Genomic DNA, 6,555 nt, shown 5'->3' on the forward strand with positions numbered 1-6,555 from the left:
ATTTTGTTTTTTGCTGAGTATATTATAGACTATTCAACAGAGCTCTTTGTAGGCTGTATGTTGTTAATGCTAATTATGATTGGAGTTTTACCTTTAATTGACTCCTACATGTTAGCATTGGCACTGTATAACGCCTCTTATCAGAATTTACTTAAATATATATGTCAGGGTGTTGTTATATTTTAAATGGAACAGGTGATTGAGTGGGGACCTTCTTTTCCTGTACTCCGAGTCGGAGATTACCCCGAACTACACATTCAAAATTATTTTGGCCCTTATCCCCGTTTACCTTTTCCCCTTATAGAGCCTCTAAACAAACCAAAATTTACAGGACAGGTCGTTTATGACCATTATTTAATAGATTCAACTTGTTTACAGTTAATTGTACAAAAGAAAAGTGAGACTCTTGATGCAGAAATAGCAAAGCGGTGTTGCGACTGTAGTCAAGTATTCCCTGCATGGGAAAATAAGGGATGGAAGACAAAGTTGTGGGTGTGTGCTTCTACACGACATGTACTTAACTCACATATAACTACTGATTTAGATCAAGTTATTAGTAGTCAGGATGAGCTTTACACGTTATTATGGGCGGCCTCTCAAGATAAAGTAATAAAGTTTCTCAGATGGTGGCCCGAGCAGAAGTGTAGGGTTTATTACTTAGCACCTACACCAAGTGGCTATGGAAAAATAATTGGTGTACCCTTTTTCAGAGGTCGTGTCCATTGCTAAATCTGGAACGGGAACCTTTTCCTTCCTGTTTGGACCCTTGGCCTCGATTGAATCAGGTGTGTGACCTTTGTCTTTTTTCCTTGCTTCCCGTTAAACCTTCACCTAATACTGTTTGTTGCCTTATAAGAAATATTAGGTTTGACGAATGGGTAAGAGGCTCTTTATGGGCTTGTGAGGAACACAATGTAGAAATCTTACAAAATAAATTGTTGTTGTTTGGAGGGGTTATTAAAGCAGTTTTTCCTCCTGTATGACCTTGGATTCTGCTTTTAATAGGGTCTCGGCGGCGTCCTTGGTGTAAGATAAAAATTCCCAACATTTTTTGTACCTTACACCCTTTAAATTTTATCCCGCAAATTTATCATGAATATGAATTGCGATATATTCAACAAAATTGTAAAAAGATTGGACATTTAAGCACTAACCTTAGGATACTCTGTCCTTTAGCTACCCGAGAGCCCATTCCATCCCTATCGCTCTTATCCAAGTTTGTACTTTTAAAACACTTCTGTTTTAAAGATCTTGTTCGTTTGGAAAAAAACCTTTTTCGGCCTAGATATTAAATACCGGGCCAGAGTAGAGTATGGGTCGTTCACTTCCCAATCCCACTCCTAGCCACCAATGTCCTCCTTTACAAGATCTCACTGAGGCACTGCAAAATCAGACGCCTTCTAATACCCCCTTTAGTCAATGCGAATATTTACAAAGTAATGCTGAGCGTTTTGCTAATAATTTAATTGGAGAACAAGAGGGAGGAGTATTGCAAGTAGTAGGGAATGATATTAAATTAAATCACATAGTTTTTCATCATAGAGCTATCCCTAGTGATAATCCCATTTTAACAGACTTGCGTTGCAGAATAGTTTATTTGCGACAAAGTGGGACAGCAGCCGGTAATACCCCATCCCAGATATATGTCACTCTTAGCCCTCAAGACTATCTGTGTTGTCAACTAAATGGATGTTTTGATGACCCCAATATTTTGCTGGTAGCCACTAAAAGGGCCAATTGGAATAACCCTGCAACAGGGAATATTCATGGAGGAGCGGGCGGAGTGCCAGCTTTGGAAGTAATAGTGAGAGATGAAAAAATAGATAAAGGAGAAGTGTTTTGGTTACTAAAAGGACAATTGTTAAATGAAGTATATCAGCTTGCAGGTAGTCCTATTTTGCCTCCGAAGGATCTGGAAAGCCGCAAACGCATAGTAATTGCCATGTTTAAAGTTGCGGAAAAATGTACAGATGTACCTCCTTTGATTAAAGAGACCAAAGGAAAATATCAATTGTCCAAAACAGAGCTTAAAACCCTTCTGTCTGAAGCCTTAAGCAATCAGATAGTCAAAGACATTAATGAAACTAAAAAAGCCCTACTGTCTATGCTTAAAACATTGTTACAGCTATCAACATTGCCAGAAAAACCCAAAATGCCTTCAGCTCCTCCTTTAGATCCCCCTGAGTATAACTTGGCTGCAGTCAACCAAGTGTACCCAGTAGTAAAAAGTGAAGTACGGTCCCAATGAGGTCCTGTGGGTGATGATGGACAAGCTCCACCAGCAATCGTCACTACCTCTACTAGTCTTCGTAACTTCTCTCCTGATGAACTTGTAAAGTTAAAACGTCTAGTTCGACAGCAATACGGGGGAGGATTTATTCAGGGACTGATAAACATATTCAGAGCCGGAGAGGAATTTACCCAGCTAACCCCTGAAGAAGCGTGTATAGTATATGCATCTTCGCCCCAACATGTAGTCCCTACTGAAAGGCCTCCCTGGAATGAATGGCGTTTAGTTCAGAATCCCCCTCAGCTTGCATTAGATTATCAGTATTTTGTCTGGTGGCACTTGTGGACAGCCAGGCAAGGAGGTGGATTTCAGATGTTTGGATTGCTTGTTAAAAAGCCTCAAGACCCAGATGATTTGTACTATTTGATGTTAGCAATGTCAGTAAGCACAATGTTTACAAGTACTTGGGGCCCAGACTGCGAACGGTGGAATCACGATACTGCTGTTTTGCGCCATCCTAAGTTAGTAAATCAAAATTGTGAAGTGTCTGAAGCAATTCGGACCCTAATCTTAGCCAGTGGGGGACGGAGAATCAGAGATGTTATGGAGGGAATGTGGGACTTATTCTCAAAAGAGCAACACTCACGTAAGTCCTCCAGACAAGTAATGGTCATCAACAATACGGGGAAAAAGGGACAGACATTTAACTCAAATCGCGGCAATGCAACAGTAACCCCACTTAAAAGGGTGGATCCCAGATGACCTATGTGGTGGAGATTCCTTAAAGAAAAAGGGGATGACATGACTGCCTGGGATAGAAAACCAGATTGGCTGCTTGAGCGCAGAGCGTGACAGTTAGGGCTTAAGGATCTTCCCCAGAGGCAAAATCCCAAAAGCCAGCCAGAAGAAAATAGCATGGTTGCCCAACTGGACAGCCAAGAAGAAGTAGATTTATTGCAACAGGACAGCCAGGAGGGGGGTTGTTGCTCTTCACGCCAGATGGAGCAACTTTCTCTGGCTACAGAACCCCGTAACGATGGTGATTTTAGACCTTTTGCTATTTTACGATGGGAAGGAAAAAATAAACTATTTTTGTTAGACACAGGTGCACAAATTACAGCAGTTACAGAAGGGGGAATGAAAACAGGAAAAGTTAGTGGAATATCAGGCGTGACAGGCCATGGAATAGAGTATGAAGTTCTCGGTAATTTAGAAGGAAGACAAGTTAAAGCTTATAGAGTAGAAGGACTCAAACATTGCATTTTAGGAATAGATAATATGAAATATAGTTTTTCAGCTTTTGATTTAAGGACTTTACAAAAAAATCAAGATGTAGCCAATGCTCCAGTTATCCCATTAAAGAAGGGCCTATCTATACACCTCAATTTTCGATTAAAAAGGACTCGCATGCAATAATAGATCAATGGTTATTAGATTTACAAGACAAAGGAATACTGATTAAACAAATTAGCCCACATAATTCCCCTATCTTTGTAGTATTTAGTGGAAGTAAACTGCGAGTAGTAGCAGATTTAAGAAAGGTAAACCAATGTACAAAGGTTTTGGGAGGGGGAGCAGTGGCACACAAGCCTTGTTTAGAGTTACAAGTACGAAAAACTTCGGCACAGATGGAAAATCCTTTTATGGCAGTACTAGTTTTAAATCAAATGTTCTATAGTATTCCGCTGCAAGACCCAGAAAGGGTCATGAGTATTACATGGAAAGGAGTCCAATACGGATTTACTAGATTGCCAATGGGATGGCACAATTCTCCAAGCATTGCTTCACAGTATGTAAATAGTTTAGTGCTAGGATTAAAAGGCCTTTTTGTATATATTGATGATATCCTCCTCTGTACTGAGGGAGAGGAAGAATGCCTGAAGTTAATTGATCGAGTTGAGAAAATTTTAAATGCCCATAACTTTCAAATTAATTTAGAGAAAAAACAAGGACCGGCCCAGGTGACACAGTGGCTGGGGAAAACATGGACACCACAGAACACATTAAAGCAGATTTGGCATGGCAGGCTAAGTATCAATGGCAAACCAAATTACAAATTCCAACTACTAAAAGAGAATGCCAAAAAATTACTGGAATCCTAAATCAATTGCGGGATCAACATCCTGAAGTTCCCATGGCCGTCAAATTATTATCTGCAGGGATTCGTAAAACTGCAGATTTTTCAAAGCTGACATTACAAGAAAAACTATGAGAGGGAACACGATTGGCAAATTGCATTTTACATTCTGCTTTAGAATTAACACATCCACAGCCTCTTGTTGTAGCTGATGTTTACATTATGGTATTCCAAGGTATATACCAAATTAAAGTTTTTCAAAAAGGCAAGTTGGTTTGGATAACAGGTGCCAACATTCCACCTGCCTGGAAAATCCTTACTTATGCAGAACAAGAAGCTTGTGTTTTGACAAACCATGGTAATGGCTTATTGGAATTAGAAATTCGCCAATATCGAATCTTTACTCAATATTTAGATTTACAATTAATTTGGAATTCAGAATGGAATTATATTTGGCCTCGCTTTTCCAAATTAAAAATAGCCCGACAATTAGAAATGCTAATATCTTGTGTCAAAGAATTTAATCTTGTTACAATAGACACTTTTTTGTCAGGTTTTGTAGAATGGCAATGGGCCAGGATGGTTCATGATACAGATCCACCTGCATGGATTTTTTCAGATGGAAGTAATAACGGATGTGTAATAATTTGTCAAAAATGTCATCTACAGGCCCGAAAATATAACAATGAAAATGCACAGTACAATGAAGGGTTTGGCATCCTGTGCACTTTACAACATTGTGCATTGAACCATTCTTCAGAACAGGTTGTTCAAGGAGTAGATACCCAATATGGGATCAACAGATTGTTGATCATCCATAAACCAGAGTTCTCTGAAATTGCACATAATCATCAAAAATTATGGATGGATATTAAAACTCAAATACAAGGATTAGATAAAATTTTGTTATTATATAAATTTGTCTCACATAGAAATACAGCTTTTGATCAGGTAATAGAACCCGCCTGGAACATGATGACGTTAAGCTCTGATATTGAATTAGCTAATAGAATTATGGATATTCATGAAAAACTGGGACATCTAGGGCCAGTAAGATTGTATACTTTAATAAAGAAATATGAAACTGGAAAACCAGTACCTACAATCCAACAGGTAAAGAATGTACTGAAATGGTGTAATATTTGCAATAGGTGGAATGTTCAAGGAACTTGCCGTAACTGGAAAAGGGGGGCTTATGACCCAGCTAAATACGTTTTGAATGAAGTATGGCAAATAGACCACATAGGGCCGTTGCAAGGAGCAAATGACTATAAATATGCCCTAACATGTATCGACTTAGCTACACGTACCTTGATGGTAGTGCCTCAAAGAAATTTAAGTTCTTCTAATACTATTAAGGCATTGCAACTATGTTTAGCTAGCAAAGGACAACGTGGGCAAATTTTGTGTGACAATGGTCCAGCTTTTACTTCCAGGAAATTTCACAATTATTGTGATAACATTTATCCTCGAATCCAACTACAATACGTGGCACCATATACTCCTCAAAGTAATGGGGTAATAGAAAGAGCTAATGGGATCTTTAAAACGTTACTGCGAAAGGAATTAAATTCTGAAAATTTTAAGGGGTGGACCAAAATTTATTTGCAAAGTGTGATCACTTATAATTTAATTTACGGTTTACAACATGTGCCTTTTCCTCCAGCAATGGCACAAAAACATAAAAACCAAGTAAAATTCCTGCCTGGTACTGAGGTTTGGTTTCGAATTCCTCAGTCAAAGGCAAGACAATTGGGAACAGTTCTCCGATGGCTGTCACCGACTATTGTGCAGCTGAAAGATTATGCAGGAAAAAACCATGTAGTACATATTACAAAATGTAAATTCATCCAAAACTAATCAAGAAGCAAGCACTTCCTTTGTGTTTACTTTGCAGGAAGAAAAAGGATATTGTCATCATGGAAGGCATCAAAATATTTCTATGCATCCTGGAACTGCTTGTCCTAATGTATGCCGAAAAAGAGTGTACAGAATGCACACAAAATTCGATATGTTGGGTTAATATGACATGTTTTATGGTACTCAACGGGACTAACTTTACTACTGACCTCTACACTCAATGGGTTAATGATTCAGGCGTTCCTGCGGGATGTTTTGAACATTTCTACTGCAAGTTGAACGGGAATAGAACTCTGATCTATAACCTCACTGGAATGGATGGACTAACTTTAAATACACCCATTGGGAAGCTTACAGTGTTTTGGACTTTAAACCACTGTCATACAAC

The sequence above is a fragment of the Crocodylus porosus genome, unplaced genomic scaffold (genome assembly GCF_001723895.1).
Source record: "Crocodylus porosus isolate Cpor-Errol unplaced genomic scaffold, CroPor_comp1, whole genome shotgun sequence".
NCBI classification, from domain to species: domain Eukaryota; kingdom Metazoa; phylum Chordata; order Crocodylia; family Crocodylidae; genus Crocodylus; species Crocodylus porosus.